The following is a 25,882-nucleotide window of genomic DNA, read 5'->3' as shown; positions in this document are numbered from 1 at the left end:
GGAGATGTGGAAGCAGAAAAGTAGGAAGACCACAAACAACGCATAAGTACGAAAACCAAGTTCCCAATAATGGTTCCGAAAGCTTGGTGCAGGGAATTTTTCGTCTGTTAAAGAAAGGTAGATAACACATTAGGCAATATAAGAAAAAGGGCTTGGTGGAGCAACCCACCGGCCCGTTTCAAAGAGGATGCTCATAGGGTCCATCCACCCTATGCTGGGGGGGAGGGGGGGGGGAGGGTGCTACGTGGCGCTAGGCGGGAAACAATGGCGAACGGCACGTCTTCCACTGTAACCACTAAATACACAAGCGCGTGGTATTATGTTAGACAATAATAATTGCGCTGAGCTTTGTTCATCCGGCATGCACACGTAGTTGAACGTAGTCCGCTAAGCATAGGCTGCGGGCACGTGCGGCCGAACTGCGCACTAGAACTAAACTTTTCAGCAGAAGCGTTTGGTGCCTCAGTACCGAAGGCGTGTTAGCTGCCGGTTCTGCTAGGAAGTAGAGTTCACCGAAACGGGAGATAATGTTAGCGCGGGCGCAGGCTTCGTAAATGAAGTGAGCTTAGTTTTCCCCAGAAAAGAGAAATTAGTATGAGGTAGGATAATTCTCACTGTTCAACAATAGAACTAAGAGGGAAATGAAACTGAATAAATATTACAAATAAATCTATATTCCAGGCCCTGATCAGTTTTCTTTTTCTTACAAGGCATCTCTTATTAATATTTAGTAAATGATTTTATATCATCTCCCGCTGAAATTCAAAGTCCATCCTTTGTATGTTCATTGGGGTATCTATGTTTAATCATTCTATTTTCTATCTATCAATTTTCTTCGACACATGCATCGTTATTGGTTGCTTTTATTTCCCATTTATTCTTCTTTCTTTTCTTAAACGGGCGACGCCTCTTCATATATTTCAGCTTTCTTAACCTTCTCCTTCTCTTTCTCCTCATTTCTTCTCTCGTTTATAAAAAAACCAGAGCGTATCTTTTATTCCTCCCTGTTATGTGGAAAATTGAGTAAATGTCAGGTAGTCTTTCAAGTAACAAAATCTGCAAGGAATCTTCGTCCAGGCTAAGTTCTGCTGCAGGCATAGTGCCAACAATTAAGAGAAACACGAAGATTTAAACTATATTTACACTCGCAAAATGATGCGTGTTTGTGAATATACTCTTATCGTGTGTCGTCTTCTACACGCAACCAGTTATGAAATCTCCATGCGGAAGCAGGCATTGTCAATCCAGTGGAATTAGTTTTTCTTCAAGAACAGTTTTTTTTCTATAGCACGTCTTTTTACTGTTGTTAGCTTTAGCGGTGCTTTTGTTACGAATTAACTTGTGCTCGGACCAGAGTATCATCTCAGTGTAATGAAATAAATAACGTTACCGAAACCTGAAACACCTTACCAAAAGAATACAGACAGAAAAAAAAAAATTAAGGAAAAAAAAAAGATGGTGGTGCTGTTAAAATTTGTTGCGGAAGAATTCCCTGCGCATAACCACACAATCGTCGTAATCCATGTAAACACTTTTCCGTGGATTTGAGAGCGCGCAGGGAACTTACACGAGAAAATCGGAACGTCAAAACAACGGTAAGGGAACGAAGAAAAAACGCCAAAGCTGTGCTGCAAAAATTTCGAGCCTCCGAGGTTCCGAGGTTCGATTCCAGGGTGCGAGACGAAGACGCTTCACCGTCGCCGCGGCGGCTCTACGCTTCTTGCCGACAAAAGCAGCGCCCAGTGCGCGCGACATTTCGCACGTCGCGTCGCAGCCGTCTGGATGAGCACAGGTGTGCAAAATCCGACCGCCCAATCAGCAGAAAGACCATAAGGCGAAAAGGTTGATCGAACGTGTCTCGCCTAGGATGGAAACAGCGTCAGCTGTCTTAACTGTCTCTGCCGAACTATTTCTATCTTTCTTTCTACAAATACCTAAACCCTCTCTCAACTCATTTACATGCTCTCGTATTCCTAAGTCGTTCTTTGAGATCAATTTCACTCACAGCTTCCCTCACTTCATAACATGCCCAGTCCATATCACCCTGTAGGGCTTCGTCTGTAGTATTCCCGTGAGCGCCGAATGCGAGGCGTTCTACTTTCGTTGCTATCGAGTTCTCAATGTCCGTCTGACTTCAAGCAAGCAACGCATTTCTGAATGTAAGTGCTAGAACCATTACACTTTTCTGCGTACCCGGGAGCACCTCATATCTATTGGATCCCCATAGTGATATGTTTCATTACATCCACCTTTCTCTTCCCCTTTGCTATTATAGACGTTTTCTTGTGTTTCTGTGTATCTATGGGCCTCGTTTACCATACACCAATGCATTTGTATACTTCTTCCCGAGGTATATTATGGCCCTGTATTGCCCCTTTCTGTTCCCTATTTTCATTCAATACCAAAAGGTAGATTTCTAAAGCTCAATTTCAATCCTAAGTTCTCACCTTCCTGCCCACAGGTATCAGCCAGACGTTGCATATCACTTAGCCTGTTAGCAAGCAACAGAACGTCGTCCACAGAAGACAAACCAGCAAGCTGCTTCACAATGATCATTCCCGCCTGTTTGCATCCGACATTAAGTCCGAGATTTATTCCTTCTAGCGCCCTTTCCACCCTTAACGTGTACATCATAAACAATATCGGAGACAAAGGGGACTCTGGTCTTAGTCCTTTGGATATGTCAACTTTAACGTCATCCTTTCCCATTCAAGGCAAACAGTATTTTCAGGTAAATCTCCCTCAAAAGTCGTATACAGTCATTGCCTCAGCTTTCTCCTTCCGGAATGTTGCACTTAACATTGGCACGCTGTCCGGAAGTGTCTAAAAAGCCACATATGATGATGGTCAACAGACTATGTGAGTAAATTCTATCTTTCCCCCCTTACATTTATTAAAGTGACTCGACAACCCTGCGACATTGGCTGTCCAGCGAAGCTCTTGCAACACCACCACTAAAACTGTTGAGGGGGATATGCAATGCTTTATTGATGGCTCGGATGCTTGTTTTCAGCTGCTGCTGAGCTTTGAGCTTTGTTGCGAGGTGGCGGTTAGGCCAGGAATCCACCAAGCCCATCTACGAATACGTCCGGTAGCAGGAATGACGGAAAATGGGTTTACTTTACATTAGTTACAATGGCTCCAGAAGTGTAAGCCTGTTCTATGCAGGAGCATATTAAATGTCTGAATTCCCGTCAGCACACGTCAGCAGCACTCCCTCTGCGCGAAAGGTCGCCGCTTTTAATGCCATTGTCTTTCCGAGGCTACTCGACTGGCGAATCTGAAGTCTTTATCCCGGCCAATCACAATCGTCGAATCGGTCTCCATATCCCGCCCATGATATCGCATCGTTCCACCGCACTACACCTCCGATGACGCTAAAGAAGCCCCCGCATATTTAGCAAGCGCGTAGCATTCTGGGAATCCAAGGTAGGCGCCGTTCTTCGCAGCCGTCGACTTGGGCCACTTTCATTCATTAGTTCATCTTAATTTCAGATAAAGGGCCCCTTATGTGCACCTGTCAGCAGTCAGTGTGAACGCCGCGTTGACTTCCGAATGGGCGTTTATGAATGGGTGGGGTTGCCTCGTAGAAAACGTCTAATGAATGCCCTTGGCCATGTTGAGACGCAACAGACACCTCCGCCGCCAAAAGATTCGACCTAAGGGTGACCAGCTGTCGGGTTTGCCGAAGCGTCAATGTTCGGTCGCGACCTCGGGGATTGTTCTACAACTGATGGCTGATGTCACACTGCAGCTCGAGGGACCAGCCCTCGCTTCGTTGTCTCCCTCTCTGTGGGTATACACAGGCCCACACACAAACTGGTCTGGGTATACACACAAGTTAGTCGGCGTGCTCGAGCGACGCGCCTACTGGACGCTATGGTCCCCGCATCGCTTTACAATGCTCTACCCCTCTCTCTATCTCGCTCTTTTTTCTGTTATGGTCAGCTGCCGGCAGGACATAAATAGGTATATAGGTATCTGTATAACATCGATAGCGATTCGTTCAAAACACGTTCCTAAAATATACCCGCAGTTCTTTGAATAAAATCCCCGGCTCAGGCCATCTCCATTCTTACTCTGGCTCTCTTTCCTTTACTTGACCTCGAAGTTGTATTCCTTCCGTATGAGACCATCTACGCAGTCTCCCTTTTTAAAAAAAAAAAAGAAGCTTCCTTTGCCCTTTCCTTCGACATTCTCACTGCTGCTGCTGATTGACACACCGCGTCGGGGGGTGGTTTAGAGCTTGTGTATACATGACAGGAGTGAGGCGGTGAGGAAAGACGATGCGAGAAACTCGTTTTTACCTTTGCACCACGTCGAATGTGCACGATGCCCTCTGGAGCTCCCTGAGCGTCACCGCCTTAGCGTCTTGACAGCTGTAATTATCCGTGACGCCCCACAAACGTATTGCAGAAATTGCAGCGCTTACCTTTCTACTAGCGTGCAAGTCACGAGAGAAATTAGATGAAAAGGTAAAGGAAGCAGAGAGTGGTTAGCACATCCTTGCCAGCTCCCATAAAAGGGTGAAGAGGGGGGGAGGGGGCGATTTGGAGAAGGTGACTTGAGAAGGCAGGAAAGCGCAACGACAGTGGTTGCGGGCAAACGGGATCAATTTAAGTTCAAGGTACGGTACGGTATGTTCCTACTATTTCTCAAAAATGAACACAATGCAAATTTGTCAACCGGACAACCTACGCAGGGCAAGCTGAAGCAGAGCATTACTAAAGCACACTTTAGGATCTAGGCGACACTACGGAAGCGGTCGCACGTCATATCAATGCTGCTGTGCCCGCCACGGTAGCTTTATGGCTATGGCATTGCTCGAGGTCACAGGATCAATCCGAACAGCGGCCTTCAGATTTCGACAGGAGCGAAATGCCAAAAACGCTGCTGCACTTAGATTTAGGAGCACGTTAAAGAGCCCCGGGGTGTAAAGATTAATCCGGAGTCCGCGACTATGGTGTGCCTCGTAATCTCATCGTGGTTTTAGCATGTACAGCCCCGTAATTCAACTGAAGCTTAACGCTTCTGCTCCGATGTGATGTGCAACGTAAGGCAACGATAATGCTCAACCTTTTCAGAGATTATGAACAATGGCGTACCACAACGCCTCAAGCAAACAAGTCTCCCTGTGTTCTGTGCACTACGCAGACAAACCGCAGGATGCACGCAAGGTAACATTTAACACATTACGCTGCAGAAATCAAACATTCGCCGCCAACATCACCGCTAACTATCGTCAATCAAAGGAAACAGAACAGAAAGTTTCGCTTCCATCGATTCCCACAGTGCGTGGGATCCGCATTTTTTCCCGACATTTGCTTCAGCCATGCGAGAGGGCAATGGTCGTTCTCTACCCTGAAGTTCGTTCTTTGAATGTAGCATCTTAGGTTTTGAAGAGCCCATACTATGCACAAACACCCTTTCTCCGAGGTGCTATACGCCTCTTATCGCAGTGTCAGTTTTCAACGGAAGTACAGCACAGAATGCTCTTCACCGCGTTTGTTAAGCTGGGCAAGGACGACACCTAGACTACGGTTGCTGGCACCACACTAGAGAATGAATTCTCTGCAAGTCTGGCGAGACACGCACAGGTTGTGTAAAGAAAGCTTCCCTCTCAAAGCAATCCACATCTTTCGAATAAGGCTCTGCGAATTTTTTACTTTCGTGCGACTCACGAAGTAACATTTTCTTTCTCTCGCCCACAAAGGACCCACACTAAAGAAATAATTTTAAAAGGTTGCGTAAATTACGCTCCTGAAACTACCCGAAGATTCGAGCTCATTACTAAACATTACCACGCACGCTCTAAGCGATGCTCAAAGCGCTGTCGTCTTATGACTAAACGTGCGGGACACGCACTAACTCTTTGCTTTTTCTCCGTGCTAGACACGCCTTAAATTAACACTAGAAACACTTTCTAAATTGTGTGGTTCACCTATTAGCGCCCAGCGTACCTTTAAAAGTACAGTACCATTTTTATTTGTAAATAATTAAACACAAAACACACAGTGTTCCTTGGTACGCCACATTGCTCAGAAGGATCCTGCGAAGACGACCGCATTGTAGTTTTTTGTCAGCTGCAAGATGTGTTTGATCTATTCATCGCCAAACTTCAAAAGTGCTGAATATAGCAAGTGCTGCTATACTTGCTGTTTCCTTATTTTCTGTCAAGCATAGCATACGCTTCCCGAAGCCGATGTTTTCGGGTAAGCTTTAGAAAAGAAGGGTGTAAACGATGAACTCATGATATTCCTTACACAATGCATATTTATACCGTTGCAAGAACATGAATGAAGGTGTACTTTGTAAAGAACGTCGGCCTATATGTGTATGCTAGAGGGTTGTACTTGATCTCAAAGCACACACGATAGTATTTTTTTTTACTTTTATTTCGTCAAAATATTTGTTTGCTGGCTAAAAGAACTGCAGAGACTGTTGCAGGAAAGAAATGCACATAGAATTACATCAAAATTGCTATTATTGCTCCTGGTTCCTTTCTTGCTGCCGACAAAAGTAACGATGCTCTTGTCATATGAGTGAATATAATAGCGAGAAGTGTTAGAGTAAATTTATGTAAATAGAAACCATTTAGACATCATATGAAGAATATTTAAAAAGATAACCCAGATAACTAACCTAGGGCAACCAAGATTGGTGGCCCAGATGAAGACCCCACCTCTTCAAATGACACGAAGTTCTAACGAAAATGACACCTAGAAATCATACAACAGGATTGTAATGCAACAACCGATTGTCGTTGGAGGAGCTGTTACCAGTATCTTGAATGTGTCAATTACCAAAAATGTAATGCTGGATGCTTTAGTTTTGAATGATTGTATTCATCCCCAATTATCGCGTCTAGACCTGCGTCAATAACATATTTGCGGTGTGCGCGCCTATGAAAGCAACAGCAAAGCCCTTCCTTGTTACTTGTTACTAAAACGCTAATTTTGCTGCCAGAAGGTTACGCGGGCATGCGCAAAATTTCGTTTCATTCTTCACTGCAAGCCTTTTTGTTTTTGGAAGCTCCAAGATGTAGCATATACATTTCGTAACCTATAGTATGTTTCGCTTCCATAAAAAGCCAGCGCACTTAATAAAGTACACTACCGTAACGTTTTGAAGAATAAAGCACCCTTCCAAAAACTTTCACAATGTATTTACAGTGTGAAAAGATCGTCTGACACGGAAAATCAACAAAATGTAAATGCTATACTTTTCTTGGCTTAATAGGTTAAACAATGGCTCCTCTAAACAGCGTGTTTTCGTTTCAAGGGACACTCTCACGAGCCTTTCCAAAAGTGAACTGATACTCAAGTGCGACATTACACTCTTCTAACAAGACATGGCGTTGCCAGCGTATTTAAAGAAAAATTGAAGCCTATCTGCTTAAAAAGAAAGAACTACCTATTAAGAAAACAAAGTTTCAAAAATCTATGCGCGCCCAAGCCATCTCTTTCAGAATATCAACGAGCTTCTAAAACAATCTAAACAAAGCTCTAATCTCACTTATCGAAACGATCTCTACTCTCGGAGATCTCCCAACATTTAACCTAACTCCAAAATTAAAGAAACAAACAAACTGCTGTTTCTGCAAAGCTTGATCGTCGTTATTCATTAGGAATAACTGACGGTTGCGTCATCTCTTTAAGCCGTACGCGAGGGGGGGGGGGGGGGGGGGGGTCTGAAACCTTTTGTAAACCACGTCAACCAGCGAATGCAAAGGGCACGTAGGCCATTCCCCTTGTTAGAGACCCTTGACACGCCTTCTAAGCATTGCACTACGAAAAAATGGTATGACAATTTCGCGTCGCCCTACCATCGCGCTTTCCCGTGTCATACAGGTTACACCTCGAAAAGAACTCAAGGAGGGAAAACATAATTGCCCCCGTGGGTCCTTACCCTTCTCGGCGTCGAACGTCCCTTTCTTTTCTTTCTCATCAGGCGGCTCGGAGGCGCTCTGACTCGAAACATTAAACGCGCCTTTCTAACTCTTTCCCTGCGTTCCCCACGTGGTTTAGTGGTTTTTGATATATTCGGCCGCGTTGCCTTCTCTGCCGCTTTCCTGAATTTCTGACGCCTTTTTCTCTGAGCACACTCTGCGGTGCTTATTTCCGAGTGCCTTTCTTCCAGTTGGTGGCTTGTCAGCCTGACCCTCTTCGTGAATTTCCATCGGGGAAATCGACAAGATTTCGCACTCCGTCTGAACTACGTCTCCGGAGCTGGCTGTTTCTTCCTTTTTCCTTACACTGTGTTTAGCGTCGTAACACAGGGCCTAACCTTCCTCCAGAATTCGTGTCGCGGAAATAGGAAACATTTTCTCCTCCGTCCGAACTACTTCTTTTGAGCTAGCTTTTTTTTTTTCGTCTTTCTATGCGGTTTTCTGCCTCCCAGGGCAAGATTGGGGCCGTGGGGAAGGCTTTTGATCGTATTGTGCGCTACTGCGCTGTGGCCTGACGCCACGACTTGCCACATACTCATCGGCCAGCTGTGCTGCACTCCTTAGAGACACACCATCCTGCCTGTCCTTGACCGAAAGGTCCACGTTATTCGTCAAGGTCTCGTCGAACCCCTCTAAGCAGATTAAATCTCCCGGTTGACTCACGTTATCCGCCCCTGTTCCATTCACCCAATCTGCCAAAGTATCCTTCAGGTGACAGGCAAACTCAACAAAGCTTTCATTAGGCTGCTTTCTTTGCTCTCGAAATCTCCTCCGAACTTCCTCTGCTGAGAGTCTGTATTTTGCCAGCAAGATTGACTTCACTGAAATGTCTAGGCCTACCTCAGCTGTGCTCAATCATGCGATGACTTGCGAGGCTTCGCCCCGCCGCAACTCAAGCAACCGCTCCGGCCATGTGTCCTGATGAAATGATTGCTTCTCGCAAGGTCGTTCAAAAATAATGAGGTAGAGACCAATGTCATGGCCGGTTTTGTACGGCTGAAGGAAACTCCTCATTTTCACGCTTGCGGTTTGTGGCGGCGCCGGATCCGCGCTGCGCGCTAATTAAGCTTGGGCCAGTCTTACTTTCGCAAGCTCAAATTTATCGCGCCTCCTTTTCTCTTCCTCCCTTTTTTTCATTTCGCGACATATATTTTCGCAGGCATCCTTGAGCTCGTCTATTCTCATCAAAACCCACTTCCTCAGTCGCCGCAGGGGTTCCGGGCTTCCTCTACTGATGATTAATATCCATAACGAGCTCTGCTGCCTAAAGCAGCATCACCTCTTTGCTTAACACTGTGATATCCATGCTGTTCCGAGAACTGGCTACAACTTTACCTGTATTGACCTCGCACCCGGTGACAATCAATCAAAGGTAATTGCCCGATAGAACCGTGTCCTTTTTGTGCGGCATAAAGTAGTCGCTCTAACATTCACCGTACCTCGAGCTTGCGAAGATCGTGTCTACCGGAGCTACGTTCTCAGGTCCGCCGATCCCATACCATGGAACTGCCTTCTGCTGCTCATCCTTCAATTTCCCACGAGTCATCCAAGACTTCACGCCGTTACTGCGACGGTTGTGTCTCCATGAGCCACGAAGAGAACCTCTGCTGATTCCGGATTCGCAGAACTCGCTCTTCCGTCCGCAGTTCATCCCGATCTTGCGAAGGTCGTGCTTCCCGGAGCCGCGTTCTCAGGTCAGCCTAACCCAGACATTAAGGATGGCCTTCTTACTCGCGCCGCTACCAATCAGTTTGTTGCTGATCGAGGTGGCGTTTGGGCCAGGAATCCACCAAGCCCCTGAATGAATACGCCGAGTAGTATGAATGAAGGAAAAAAGGGTGTGGAACCACCAGCCACAGTTAATTAAGAGCAGGGGGATTCATCTTCAAGAAGACGAAGTGTCTTCTTGGTAGAACGCTTCTATATGTGTTCTCTGGTTTCCGGCGGTATCTTCGGAATTTCCTGGTGCCTCGGCTCCCGGTCTTGTGGCTATGGACGCGGAACCTTCCAAAGGCCCTTCTGGCCAGAGGTCATCAAGCCCGTCCTTCACGAGGAAGAGAAGAAACGCGCTCAGTGACAACGAGGACACTGTGCTGTACTCCGTGTCGGATGAAGACTCATCGGATGATGGCTTCATCACTGTCCGCAGAAAGAGGGCCAAAACGAGGACTGTAAACGCGAATACACCAACGCAAGTGATTACGGCGACTCTGAAGTCAAGGCCTGAACGCTGGCCTCACGCCATCGTGTTCGTAACCGAGGAACCCTCAAGCAACCTCCGATTGCTGAACAGGCAAGAACTATCTGTTTTCTTGGAAGGGGTCTTGCCGAATAAAATTAAGGACATTCGGATAAATACACGCAAAAATGTCCTTGTAATCGATGTTTCCAACGGGAGTGCGCTCGAGAAACTGAAGCAAATCTCGGGGCTAGGGCGCATCAAAGTGCGTACCTATATCTCTATGTATGATGCATCCACAGCAGGTGTAATTTATGACATTGATGTCGCCATTCCCTATGCGGACTTGCCTATCCTCGTCAAACCAGCAAGTGAGGGTGATGTCATCACGCGTGTGAGCCGCTTTGGAACTTCGCGCGGCGCCAAATTTATTTTCAAAGGAGATTGCCAATCTCACGTCAAAGTCGGTCACTTTCGACACCCTGTTCGGCCCTTCGTACAAAAGCCTCTGCGATTCCCTCAGTGCTTTAGGCTTGTACATGTCAAGGGCGTCTGTCCAAACTCGCTACTGTGTCCCCGGTGTTACGTTTCGCCTACGACGCGCGGTATAGCCGGCGCGGATGCAACGGACGCCGGGGCTTCGTTCAAAGCGGCGGACATTTTGGCCCGTTCGGCGCCGCCGATACGCCTCCCCGCCAAGCGCGTCCAGGCGTGTTTCAGTGCCACGTGTCTTCGTGTGTGCGTGTGTGTGTGTGTGCCCACGCTTGCCAAAGCGCGGCAGCCGGGGAGAGGAGCTCCCCAAGTGTGAAGCGAGGAGGTCTGACCGGCGCCGGCTTGGCGGATGCGTCACTACACTCGTCTCAACGTGTCTCTCAGCCTGTCCGTGCCCGCCGTCACGTGGTCTCGTCACGAGGCCTTCCTCTTGCCCTCAACTCCGAGAGTATAAGAGCAGCTGCCCCCGGACGCCGAGAGAGGCTCCGATTTCTTCCGTTGAGTTACGTGCTCTCCCGTCTCTCCACTTCGGTCGACCTGACCGCCCGCTCTTTTGCGATGTTAGAATAAACAAGTTGTTCTGTTACCAGTCGACTCATGCTTTGCCGGGACCTTCGGATGCTTCCAGTTGTGCCCCAGGCCGCCAGGCCAACGCTACCCTTGGGGCTTGCGACCCATTTGCAACAACGGGCGTCAGCGCTGAGATTCCAACAACTCGTTGCCAGCGGTGAGATCGCGACAACGGAGGCCAGCAGCGAAGATATGCGGCTGACTGTATGCTGAGCAGCACAACGACCATCCGGGAGCAGTGCAACGAGCCCTGTGTGATGACTGGTTGCCTGCAGCGGAACGACTGCGCTGAATTCTTGGCTGCGAGGTTTGGTGAGTGCGGGACTTTCTTCTTCTGAGTTTTGCCAGGCTTTTGTTAGTGTCAGAAACAGAGCTGGTAATTGTGGTTGTCGTTGCTGCTGGGTTAGTTTGCGGCACGACAATAGTAGGCAGTAGAGAAAGCAGCATTCAGAGCAGCAATGGATTGGAAGTCGTTGCGCAAACCGAAATTGCTGGAGCTTGCAAGAGAGTTGGGTCTGGATGTCTCAGACAAACTCAGAAAACCAGAACTGCTAAGGGCTATTCTTGAGTTAGAAGCTGAGGATGACGAGCTGTCGGAATGCCTTGAGACCATTGAGGAGAGGGAGACGGCAAAAAGACAGGAGCGCGAACGAAAAGAGCCAAAAGAGAAACAGGAGCGCGAACTTAAAGAACAGAAAGAGAAAGAAAAGGAAGAGCGCGACCGTCAACACGCTTTGGAAATGAAGCGTCTCGAGGTAGAGATAGAACGCGCTCGTAATGGAAGTCAGGCACACGGTGCAGGAGAACGAGTATCGTTCAAAATGACTGACCTGATGCGGCCGTTTAAGCTTGGAGAGGACATTGGTTTGTTCCTGGTTAACTTTGAGCGAACGTGCGAGAAGCAGGGGTTCTCTCGGGAAACGTGGCCACAGCGCTTGCTCACTTTGTTTCCCGGCGAGGCGGCCGACGTAGTCGCTCGCTTGAAGAGAGAGGAGGCAGAGGATTTCGACCAAGTGAAGTCGAGTCTGCTAAAAAAGTACAGGCTGTCAGAGGAGGCTTTCTGTCGGAAGTTTCGGAAAAATGAGAAAGGCAGAAGTGAGTCATATACAGAGTTTGCCTACAGGCTAATGTCAAACATGCAGGAGTGGCTCAAAGAAGAGAAAGCGTTTGGTGACCACGAGAAAGTTCTGCAGTGTTTCGGGCTGGAACAGTTTTATAGTCGGTTACCTGAGAACGTGCGGTACTGGGTCTTGGATAGGCCAGACGTTAGTAAGGTGGCTAGAGCCGCTCAGCTAGCCGAGGAGTTTGTGACGCGTCGGGCTCGCGGAGCTAAGGACGGTCAAAAGGGTGAATTTGGCTCCAAGTTTGAGAGGCCGAAGTTCACGCCCATGAGAGCAAAGGGGGACACACGTATTGCGAATGTGAGTGAAAGCAGTCCGACCAAACGTAAGGATACGGCGGCAGCCGAAGCCGAACGCAGAAAGCGGTTCGAGACGAGGCAAGCGCGCGTGTGTTATACGTGCCAGAAGCCGGGTCACTTTTCGGCACAGTGTCCGGAAACGAAAACAAAAGTCGTGTTTTTGTCGTTATGCAGCACTGACGAGAACATGAAGCTTCTCGAGCCTTACATGCGAGACCTCCTCGTGAACGGGAAAGAGTGCCGAGTGCTTCGCGATTCCGCAGCTACAATGGATGTAGTTCACCCCTCTTACGTAGAACCCGATATGTTCACGGGCGAGTGCGCATGGATCAAGCAAGCCGTGGAAGCTCATAGCGTGTGTCTGCCCGTAGCAAAAGTGCTTATTGAAGGACCTGTCGGAGCACTTGAGACGGAGGCGGCAGTGTCATCTATGCTGCCCCCCCAGTACCCGTACCTATTTTCGAACAGGTCCGATCACCTCCTGCGCGAGAAGGGGCTTTTGTTTGGTGAGGCTAGCGTTCAGGCCCTAACCAGATCGAAGGTTCGGGAGCTCGCTGCAAAGGCGGTAGTTGCGGGGCCGACGTTGTCGAACAATGAGAAAGGGTCAGAGGCGCAGCAAGCTGATATTCAGAGCACGTCCGAACTGAATAAGATTGAGCCTGTAGCGTTGAAGGCACCAGATACTGGAGAGGAAATGCCCGACACGGGAAAGTTAGAAGAGCTGTCTGCAGGTTTGCTCATCGCGCCTACGTCAGACGGACTTAATAGGTTGCTAAAAGTCAGCCGGGCGGCTTTGATAGCCGAGCAAAAGAAGGATGGCAGCCTAGAAAACATACGCTGCATTGTCAAGGAAGGTATCGCCAAGAAAAATGCTCGGTTTGTGGAAAGAGGTGGTGTCCTGTACCGGAAGTATCTAGACCGCAGGGGAGTGGAGTTCGATCAGCTGATCGTGCCTCAGTGCTACCGTCAGGATCTGTTGCGCTTGTCGCATGGGGGTTCGTGGTCCGGACACCTAGGAGTTAAGAAAACTAAGGACCGTCTCTTGCAAGAGTACTATTGGCCAGGGTGTTTTCGGGACGCAGACCACTTTGTGAAGACATGTGACACCTGTCAGCGGGTGGGCAAACCAGGGGACAAATCGAGGGCGCCGTTGAAGTTGGTTCCTATCATTACGGAGCCTTTTAGACGGCTCGTTATTGATACAGTGGGACCTCTGCCGGTAACAGCCACGGGGTACAGACACATTTTGACTGTGATCTGCCCAGCGACAAAGTTCCCTGAAGCAGTGCCGCTTAAAGAACTCAGCTCAGTTGAGATAGTCAATGCAGTACTGTCCATATTTGCGCGAGTTGGTTTTCCTGCGGAAATCCAGTCAGATCAAGGCACGGTGTTTACGAGCGCTTTGACGACAGCCTTTCTCGAAAGGTGCGGGGTAAAGCTGTTACACAGCTCAGTGTACCACCCACAGTCGAATTCCGTTGAGAAGCTCCACTCCGTCATGAAGCGCGTGTTGAGAGCATTGTGTTTTGAACAACAAACTGACTGGGAGCTGTGTCTGCCTGGGATGATGTTTGCATTAAGGACCGCGCCGCATGCGGCTACGGGGTTTTCGCCAGCTGAGCTGGTGTACGGTCGCTCGCTGCGATCTCCGCTTCGCATGCTTCGAGAATCGTGGGAAGGCAGGGGCGACGACCCAGTCGTGGTGGAGTACGTGCTTAGGCTCCTCGAACGCTTAAGAAGGGCACAGGAGTTGTCAGGTGAAGCAATGGCAAAGGCCCAGCAGAGGGCCAAGGTTTATTATGATCGGACAGCCAGGGCCCGTCGTTTTGAGGTGGGCGATGAGGTCATGATATTGCGCACGTCGCTAAAGAACAAACTCGACGTGCAGTGGGAGGGCCCAGCACGGATTGTTCAAAAACTGTCGGACGTTAACTACGTGGTGAGTCTGCCAGGAAAGCGGAAAGCACAGCAAGTTTACCACTGTAATCTGCTCAAACCCTATAAACAACGGGAAGCAGTGGTGTGCATGATGGTAAACGTTCCCGAAGAGCTTCCGGTCGAGCTTACGGGACTAGGCTCAGTGACGAACAGGAAAGACACCGATCAAGTCATTAGTGACTTAATCAGTAAAGCATCGCTGTCGCCTGAGCAGAAAACCGAACTACACCAGCTCTTACAAGAGTTTCAAGGTCTGTTCTCTGAGAGGCCTGGTAGGACTTCTGTCCTTACTCACGACATAGAACTTACCTCCCCAGAGCCAGTACGATCCAAGGCGTACCGGGTGTCACCGCGCCAGAGCGATATTATGGAGGCTGAGGTAAAGAAAATGCTACAGCTCGGTGTTATTGAGGCGGGTGAGAGTGATTATAACTCCCCTTTGATTTTAGTGGAGGTACCGGGCAAGGAACCTCGTCCTTGCGTCGACTACCGCAGGCTTAATTCCATCACTAAGGATCAAATTTATCCGATCCCTAACATCGAGGAGCGCATTGAGAAAGTGAGTAGCGCTCAGTTTATTTCCACCCTAGATCTTGTCAGGGGTTATTGGCAGGTTCCACTTACAGAAGAGGCTAGTAGGTATGCGGCGTTCATTTCACCAATGGGAACGTTCCGTCCTAAAGTTTTGAGTTTTGGTTTGAAGAACGCGCCATACTGCTTTTCAAGCCTCATGGATAAAGTGTTGCGGGGACAGCAAGAATTCGCTTTACCGTATCTAGACGACGTAGCGATATTCTCCGCATCCTGGCCTGAGCATATGGCCCACTTGCGGGCAGTGCTAACCCGCCTGCGCGATGCGGGCTTGGCAGTCAAGGCTCCCATGTGCCAGTTAGCACAGGCCGAGGTTGTCTACCTCGGTCACGTGATTGGACGGGGTCGTCGCCGCTCCTCTGAAATAACGGTGGCCGCTGTGCGAGACTTCCCGCAACCGCGCACGAAGACCGATATTCGGTCGTTCTTAGGTGTCGCCGGCTACTATCAGAGGTGCATCCCCAGGTACTCTGATATCGCGGCTCCCCTGACGGATGCTCTAAGAAAGACAGAGCCGCAAACAGTCGTCTGGGACGAGACAAAGGAAAGAGCTTTTAGCGCCCTAAAGAGCGCCCTAACAAGCCAGCCTGTGCTACGATCGCCCGACTACACAAAAGGGTTCGTTGTTCAGTGCGATGCTAGTGAGCGAGGCATGGGCGTTGTACTGTGCCAACGGGAAAATGGAGAAGTAGAACACCCCGTCCTGTATGCTAGTCGTAAGCTGACCAGTCGTGAGCAGGCGTACAGCGCCACCGAGAAAGAGTGTGCGTGTATCGTGTGGGCCGTTCAGAAATTGTCATGCCACCTAGCCGGCTCGAGGTTTATCATTGAGAAAGCTGTTAGACAGCTCAGTGTACCACCCACAGTCGAATTCCGTTGAGAAGCTCCACTGCGTCATGAAGCGCGTGTGGAGAGCATTGTGGTTTGAACAACAAACTGACTGGGAGCTGTGTCTGCCTGGGGTGATGTTTGCATTGAGGACCGCGCCGCATGCGGCTACGGGGTTTTCGCCAACTGAGCTAGTGTACGGTCGCTCGCTGCGTTCTCCGCTTCGCATGCTTCGAGACGGATCACTGCCCTCTCCAATGGCTGCAGACCATCTCTCCCAAAAATGGCCGCCTCCTGCGCTGGAGCCTCGCTTTGCAACAATATTCCTTTGAGGTGCGTTACAAAAAGGGGAGTCTCAACGGTAACGCCGATGGCTTAAGTCGAAGCCCCTAACGTGGGAATCAGCCTCAAAATTGTTTGTTACTGATGTTTTTCTTCCTGAGGCAGGATTTTTAACATATTGCTTTTGTGTAGTGTTTCAAAGTGATGATGTGCTTTCTAGTGCAATTTTCCGATTTGTGGACGCGTTCTGAGTGCTGCTAAACTACTGTAAGGAACTAGGCAGTAGTATAAAAGGGGAAAGAGCCTGGCAGGGCTTAGTGAGGGTTGTGCCGTGCTTGCTGACTGAGCGGTTGAGTTTCGGCGTAGTTCTAACGCTTGCCGGGAACGAGAACAAAAATGTCAACTCTCCCGAAGTCACTTTGCAGTGTCCTGTGTGAACCTGAACGAGAGAACGAAGCCTTCTCTGTGCGCTGCGCTCAAGAAACGCCGAAGGACGCCCGACTTCGGTTATGAGCATCATCAAGCGACATCCCTCCGGACAGCGGATGCAGTCCCCTGACCATCGGGATCTCCTTCCGCCGGCGGGGCCGTCTGTTACGTTTCGCCTACGACGCGCGGTATAGCCGGCGCGGATGCAACGGACGCCGGGGCTTCGTTCAAAGCGGCGGACATTTTGGCCCGTACGGCGCCGCCGATACGCCTCCCCGCCAAGCGCGTCCAGGCGTGTTTCAGTGCCACGTGTCTTCGTGTGTGCGTGTGTGTGTGTGTGCCCACGCTTGTCAAAGCGCGGCAGCCGGGGAGAGGAGCTCCCCAAGTGTGAAGCGAGGAGGTCTGACCGGCGCCGGCTTGGCGGATGCGTCATTACACTCGTCTCAACGTGTCTCTCAGCCTGTCGAGAGTATAAGAGCAGCTGCCCCCGGACGCCGAGAGAGGCTCCGATTTCTTCCGCTGAGTTACGTGCTCTCCCGTCTCTCCACTTCGGTCGACCTGACCGCCCGCTCTTTTGCGATGTTAGAATAAACAAGTTGTTCTGTTACCAGTCGACTCATGCTTTGCCGGGACCTTCGGATGCTTCCAGTTGTGCCCCAGGCCGCCAGGCCAACGCTACCCTTGGGGCTTGCGACCCATTTGCAACAACGGGCGTCAGCGCTGAGATTCCAACACCGGTGTGCTGAACCTCACGTGCAGGACACGTACCGGGCTACTGTCCTAAAGTGCGGCAACTTTAATGGTTGCCATGCTGCCTCGTCTAGGGACGGCCCTCGCATCAAGAAAGAGGGCGCTGTTCTCAAGCAAATGGTTCAGGTCAATTCGACAGACTGGGAGGCTGCTGAAGCGATCCGGTGTCGGCGTCACCGAACCTCCTCAAGAAAGGCAGAGACGCGAAAGGAGAGGGGCCCTTCCATTGTAGCACCCACATTCTCGAATCAGGCCAAAAAGGGGCTGAATAGCACAAGAAAGTCAGCTGAAAGGAATCTTTCTCAGGAAGAATGGCCTGCGCTTCCGAGCCAGCAACTTCCCACAGAACCAGAGATTGTCAAGCCCGCTCGGGAGCCTACTCCTGCTGCCGATGACACGCCTAAAGCAAATCGTCAAGTCATTTCAATGCTACGTCCCCTCATAGATGCCATTCGAGTGATTCCTTCAAACCTTAGAACTACGTCTGCTCGAAGTGCACAGAAAGTACTGGACGCCTTAAGCCCAGTGCTTGAGTCTCTCGAATAGAGACATGGCCAACCATCGCCCATCCTTTCGAGAAGATCTCAAGGCAGCGTCAATCATACAGTGGAACGCAAGAGGTCTAAAATCACGCCTTTCAGACTTTTGTCACTATATATATATATATATATATATATATATATATATATATATATATATATATATATATATATATATATATATATGTATATATATACTAATTTGTTCCAAATCATTGTCATATGTTAGCCTTACGTGTCAAAACCAGTCAGGTTATCGGTATACGAAGTTCTTATATCCGCAACAACTGATGCATGCAGCAAAGTCATCGTTTTTGCTTGTCGAGAACTGACCCATGTTCGCCAGCCGATTCCGCCTCATGATAGCAATCAATGTTTGCCTAACAGTTAAAAAGGGCAAACTCATGCATACCCTTGTAGGCGCTTATATATCGCCTTGAAGTATTTTTGATTGCAAAGGATTAACGAACATCTTGTCGACGGGCCCTGCTCTCTATGTCATCATCGGAGATTTGAATGCGCACCACATGGCATGGGGAAGCACGTGGAAAAATGCAAGATGGCAAAGACTTGCAAACTTCACCTGGAACCATGGCCTTTCACCCTTAATGATGACAGCCCAAAGTTTATACGAGGCGTGAATTATGGTAGCTGTCTTGACCTAGCTTTCGTCTCCAGCTCTCACAAGATGTGTTGAATGATTTTTGCACATCGAGACACACGGGAGTGATCACATTCCCACGTACCTTGTCATCAAAGGGATGTCCAGGTACTTCCCACGGAACACCATTCGATTAATTGATTGGACTAATTTTACTTCCACCATGAAAGATGCTTCTCGAGAGGGCTTGTCCTCTGGATTAGAGGAAACAATCAACTCTGCAATGCGAGACGCCACGCGCACGGTCACGGTTTCATCGAAGCACACGGAATTGGATATAGAGTTGGAGCGACTTCGTGCACTCTGTCAACGTGCGTAGCGGCGTTACCGGCGTACAAGATCCGTCGAAGACCTTAGGACAGCCAGACGACTACAAAAGAAAATTCAACGTCGCATGGATAGATTGGCATCTCGACGTTGGACAATGTTTTGCCAGTCACCTGACCCCCGAAACCCACTTTCCCACAGCTGGAGCCAATCCCGTAGACCACAACGTAGACCACATAGCATACGTGGTCTACGTTGCCCCACTGAACAAGGCTTCCCATTCAAAGCACTGGCGCTCTTCCAGAGGCGACTGGATGCTGATGTTGCAGAAGACCTCTGTGTAAGAATCGCTGGCCAAGCAAACGGTCCATCTTTTCCAGCCCCCAGTGACATCCCTGTTTCACGGGACTGGCGCATGGATCTTCCTTTCATAATGGAGGAACTAGAAGCGGCTCTTGCTCTGTTCAGGCGTTCGTCATCTGCGGGACCAGATGGAATATCCTACCGCGCCTTGAACAACCTGAGTGATGGCGCACGGAGAGAACTGTTACATCTATACAACGTATCTAGGCAAGATGGCATGGTTCCCGAAGGATGGAAGACAAGCCGCTTGGTCCCTTTCCTGAAGCAAGGCAAGTTCTCACATGAACTCACCTCATACCGCCCAATAGCGCTGGCCAGCTGTGTCGGAAAGATAATGGAAAAGATGATCCTTGCCCGCTTGGAGTTCTACCTGGAACACTACAGCATGTTAAATAATTGCATGGCTGGTTTTCGTCGAGATTGCTCATCAGTAGACAGTGTTCTTGATCTTGCTACGCATTTCCAGCATCAAAAGTCACGCAAAAGATTATCTGCAGCTTCGTTCTTGGATGTCAAGGAGGCATACAATAACGTATCTCACGAGGCTATCCTCGATGCTCTTGAGATGGTTGGCCTAGACGGTCGAGGTTTCCAGTAGATTTCTCATTACCTTTTTATGAGATTGTCCTTTGTGTGTACCAGCGATGGTAAAACCGCACGGCACTACACCTACGGCGGTGTTCCTCAAGGTGGTGTACTAAGCCCTACACTATTCAACCTCACACTCATTGGTCTCGTTTATCATCTGCCAGCAGCGATCAAGATATCAATGTGTGCAGACGACCTATGTATATGGGCTTCATTTGTGACACGTCCTCAGATACGTGCAAGACTTCAAAAAGCTGCTTCTCTAGCAGTTTTATACCCCCGCAACTAAGGTCTTGAAATCGCGTCCGACAAATGTGCACTGATGGCATTCAGTAGCAAACCAATGACGCCCTACGCCATCTCAATAAATGGCCAGATAAATTCTTATGAGAAGACTCACAAATTTCTTGGCATAATCATTGATAGAGATCTCTCATGGAGCCCGCACGTGACCTACTTGAAACAGCGTCTGACAGCAATCTCCCAGATTTTCAAGTTTCGGGGCGGAAAGACTTGGGGAATGTCGGTGCATGCAATGTTGGAATTGTACAGGGCTCCTTTTTTTGGGCTTCTTGAGATACAGCTTGCCCGTACTGGCCAACACTTACCAGACAAATCTTCGTGCTCTGCAGGCTATTCATGCTCGGGCTCTCAGGGTTTGTCTTGGTTTGCCAAAATGCACATCGACAGCAGCGACTATTGCGATCGCCCTGGACCAACACATACAAACACAAATTGCGGTGCAAGTGTTGAGAGTGCACATTAGGCACGTTGCCCGTGGCCGTTCCCACCATCTGGCAACACTACCGTCAGAAAGGCCGCAGGCATCGTTTTGTAATACGATTTCGGATTATTACACCTGCCTTCCATCAGGCTTCACCACCGCAACTAAGCCATTGATTCCTCCATGGTGTTTGGCTCCACCTGCAGTGCACCTCACCGTACCAGGAATCGGGAAAAAATCTGAGCTGTCATCACCTGTTCTTAAACAACTAACTCTGCTCCTTTTTCACGAGAGGTACGCCGTCGACGTACATATTTATACTGATGGATCAGCAACTCTTCAGTGTTCTTCTGTAGCCGTGGTCTTCCCAATGAAAGCCCACCATCAGTTTCAAGACATGTCAGCCAACGACAGCGATGGCAGCGAAAGTTGCAGCTCTTCGCGCTGCACTTCGCTTCGCCAGCCAAGAAACACCATGAAGAGGGTCAGTATTCAGTGATTCCAAGGCAGCGCTGCAGTCTTTGCTATCAGCCCTGCGGCGCGGACCACACGAACAACTACTATTGAAGATTAGAGAACTAATCCATACCTTGACTGAGAAAGGACAGCACGTCACATTTCAGTGGATTCCAAGTCACTGCGGCGTCATAGGGAACGAGCACGCCGATAACGCTGCTCAGTCGGCTCTTCAAGGGGATGAAGAGGAGCCGATACCATTATCAAAGACAGATGCCGCTAGAAAACTTCGAATGCTCAGCCATGATATCGCGTTCTCTTTTTGGAACGCAGGAAGCTTTCAAAACAACCGGCTGCGCAACCTAGACTTCTCTCCACGCATTTTGCTTTTCAGCTGGACTCTGCCGTCGCGAAGCTACCCTGCTTTGTCGAATATAGCTAGGGGTGGCCTTCACCAAATCTTTTGCTTTTCGAATCAGATTGGCTGACGACGCCTCGTGTGATGACTGTGGTAATGAGGAGACTCTTCAACACCTTCTCTGTGACTGTCCTCGCTATAATTTACAGAGACGATCGATCGCAATCGCGATAGCGCGCTTTGACCGAAGACCTCTACCAGAGGAACTTATGTTAAAATGTCGCCATCACAAGCCATCGCAGCCGAGGGCGACGAGGGCACTGTTGCAGTTTTTAAAGGCAACAGAATTGGACAAGCGGCTGTAGCCTGAACAGATGTTTATAGTGCTGCAAGTAGCTACTGTGCTGTGCTGTGACAGTATGCGGCGACAGTGACCGACTGTGATTGTACGTATATGCTCCTTTCTTTCTTTATCTCTACTTTGCTATCACTTTATCTCCCACTCCCCTCTCTCCCAAGCGTAGGGTAGCAAACGGGATCTTCCCCTCTGGTTAACTCCCCTGCGTTTCCCCTTTCCTCTGTGTCTTTCTCTCTTGCTCATCTCTTACGCAGTACCCCACTGCTCACTCATGTCTAAAACCAGTGACGCGCCATATTGAGAAGTAAAGTTTGCCACAGATGCAGCCCCCCTCCCTCCTGCGGACAAGTGGCCGTGCATGGCCACTTGAAGAGGTGGCCAGACGGAGCTTTTTTGACAAAGGGAGCCGGTGTGATCCTTGCGGTAACAACTGTGTCTTCACGCCCATTGCGCAGGATTGTGAAGTAGTGTTCAGAACGTTTGATGACGGGGAAAGGACCGTCGTAGCGGACACGAAGAGAATGACCAGGCGTGTAAACACAGACGAAAAAGTGTCAGAATGTTTGCAGGCTTGAGGTAGGGAAATGTCGTGCTTGCTCGTGTGAGCAGAGATTGGCGATGTACGCAAGTGGGGTACGAAAATGTGCAGACGCTGGACGAATGAAGATGGATCCTGAACATTCGGCATAGTTCAGGGGTTGACTAGGTCATCGGGCAAACGGATAGTGCAGCCGTCATAATCATAATCATCAGCCTATTTTTGTGCACTGCAGGATGAAAGCCGTAAACCATCTCAACTACAGAGCAGGCGAGTTCTGGTAGGAGTGTTGAACGAAGACCGAGCATCATCATTGGAAGGCGCGATACCCAATCCTCCACGTGAGGCTGAGCGGCGAGTGCAGCTTTCAAGTGGGGATGTATCCTCTCGACGGTGACGCTGGATGCAGGATGGTGAGCAGTTATGCGAATGCGCAATAAACCCAGAAGGGATGTTACAGACGTGAGAAGTGCCTGCTCAAACCGTCTGCCTCGATCAGTGATCACCTTTGATGACGTACTAAAATGGCTAATCAGTGTAGACAGAAAAATATGAGCTACTATTTCCGCCATTATGCCAGCCATCGCAGCTGCTTTAGGCCACTTAAGAAAATACGTATAACCACGGCATGGTGACAATGGTCCAACCATCTCTAGATTAGCGGTGTCGAAACGTGCATCTAGGAGAGGGAATTTGCCCAATCGAGATTGTTGTGTCGTTGCACTCTGATACGTTGACACGCTGTACAAGGGCGGATCTATGCAGTCTCGTATATCAGCGCGCATGCGCGGCCAAAAGTAACGTTCGGTAATAAGGTCTTGATTTGCACGTACGCCTGGATGGCAGATTGAGTTCAGTGTATCGAAAACAGCACGACGAAGAGCAGGAACATAAATGCGGGTACTGTTAGGTGAAATGTCACACGAGAGTGTGACGTCGTGATCAGGAAAGTTGACTTGCTCTAATCACACGGATGTAGAAGATCGGAATCGTGGAAGTTCATCGCCCGATGCTTGAACCGCTGGGAGTGAAAAGAAGGAAAGGTGCACAGAACTTGTCATGGGCCCGAACATTTTCATTTTAGATAAATGACAAGCACATGCTCTCTGCATAAAGACAAAACAACACTGGGAAGGAGGCACCGTGACGCACAAAGCGCTGGAATTTAATCGGGGCTCCTAAGGCTTTAGTAACAATTATTCGTGTGGTGCAATTCCCTTACTCTGTGATAATGGACACAATAATAATGTAATCGAGAATAGGGAAAAAAATAACATGGTGCATACCGTCAAAAGCCTTCTCGTTTACGAGAGATCCAGCAATTTTACTACATCACTGGTCTTAGGTATAAGCGGATCATGATATTCCTTGAATGGCAAGAGTAACATTTCGGTAAAGTTGACTACAAGAAGTGGACACAATTCAGGTGCGCGGCTGATAGCATACGTTGCCCGCTTGACCGAGGGTAGCACGTCACGTGGTTTGCTCGCGCTTCGACAGCGGCCACACCAAGCCGACAGCGAACCGGGCACGCTTGTAGCCGGGTAGCTTCATCAAAGCTATCTTACATACGCCGTGTAGCATACAGCTGATGTGATTTGCTCAGTTTCAGACACGTGGCACACTAGCAATGGTGACGAAAGCGGTACCACGCAACCTACACCTTTTAGGAACAAGCCCGCGCTGCCCATGGCAGACGCTACTCATCACGTCATTACTCTAACGGAGTCGCCACTCCGACCTCGAGTTCTCCTTGTTCATTTGTGTCGGCGCAAGCCAAATGGCGCGTGCTTCCTTAGCTTGTGTATATTGGAGTGCTTACTGTCGCTAAAGCTACGATGTTTACTTCGGGGAGAATATAACATATGCTGCTTTCGGATTTGACGGACCGCCGCCATGACCTCACTGGGACTTTTATCTTTCTTGAATTGCTGCCGCGTCCTGAAGCTGCTACTCTGACGTCAAACATAGCTGACATCGGCTCACAAGGAAGGAAATGCCTTTGTTATGGCGCTCGCACGACTTCTCAAAAGAAGACAATCGCCCGCGGAGTCCGTCTGTAGAGGAAGGCTGCAGAAGCTGACGCCGACCAACATTTCGTAGCACTTCTTTCGCCTATGATTTCTCCTTTTTCTGCTATTGTCTACTTCTTCTCAAGATCAGGAAATTCTGTTTCTGTAGCTTGTTTTACCACATATCTTTATATCAAGGCTTAAAAGTTATAGTATGCCAGTGCTATGCAGCATCGAAGATAGATGTATCTTGAATACTATGTTAGATAATCTTTGAGTATGTTGCATCTGTGTCATGATACGTCTGGCAAGACGTGTGTCTGTATTGATGGAACATGGTTATAACGGAGTGATTTGAGGACATGAGACAGAAAGAATGCTCACAAGACAGCCGCCAAACATCAGCTGAGCTTTACTGCGTAAACAATATACGAGCAACAGTTGCTGCGCAGAAACTTTGGAAACAATATTTCCACAGCGAACTTTGTCAGCACAAAAGCAGTTCATCAGGCCACACTTCACTACTCAAAGTCCTGATATGCGCAAGAGTAAAGACAAATTTGTAACCACGCTATAAAACATTCTACGCTCCTCATGTCCGTGGACTTCAATACTTATTGTGCAAATATATCTGTTGTTCTCTCGATACATTAAGCGACCCGGTGCTAGATCAACCTTCTCCTTCTTTTTTATACGTGTGTCAAACAATTCCTTCGCTTTATTTAGAAGTGGAGTGAAAGGGCACCTTTTGCAATGGCCAGCCAAGTGACCCTCCGCTACGAAAGCCTGCACATTTTCTCGATGCTGCCAAAGTGCGCTGTGGCAATATTGTCTCTAATGTCTCTGCGCAACAACTGCTACTCGCGCAACTTTTACGCAGTAAAGCTCAGTTGAAGTTCGGCAACTGCCGTTTGTGCATCCTTTCTGCGTTCTCTCCCGAAATCGCACCGATTTAACTATGTTCCATCAAGCCAGCAACCAACTAGCCCATCTAAGTCAGTTAATCAGTATCTGTATTCCCGATAAAGGAAAGAATGTGTCGTGTTTCTTAAGTTACAAGCACGGCCGTCGCAACGTCACCGAGCGAAACAGTATAGGTTGGCTGAACTTTGCTTCTCAGGACGATACTGCTGCCGCTAAGCCCCCAGAGTAAGACTAAAGAATGCTGCATTCTTTCTTTTATCTTTCCGTCACAACCCTCCAGCGAGGACAGGCGATCAGGCATGCGCGGCCCCACTGGTATAGCAGAGCCATGGGCAGGCGTTCGCGCAGCCTCGACAAAAACAAGCGCGCAAACGTCAGCGCGCAGCCGACCTTTTGTATTCTAGATTTTTCTGTCTTTAGTTTGGTCGGTGCAATTGACGCTTGCTCGCAGCCACCGCGCCATGCTGCGCATACTGATGCGTGCGGCGTCTTTCGCGCAATATCTGATGCCGCCACATTGTCGTCATAGAAGTTGCTCTTGCGTGGTGCTTTGTTACGAAGTCTGAAGAATGCAAGAACGGCGTGGCCTTGCGTCCAGTGGATTTCACACAGCAGCGACTTGAAAGGTCTCGGGGACGTAAGTTTGACTGTTCTAAACCAAAGCATG

The sequence above is a fragment of the Dermacentor andersoni genome, chromosome 7 (genome assembly GCF_023375885.2).
Source record: "Dermacentor andersoni chromosome 7, qqDerAnde1_hic_scaffold, whole genome shotgun sequence".
Taxonomy (NCBI): Eukaryota; Metazoa; Arthropoda; class Arachnida; order Ixodida; family Ixodidae; genus Dermacentor; species Dermacentor andersoni.
Note: the sequence above shows the minus strand (reverse complement) of the source record.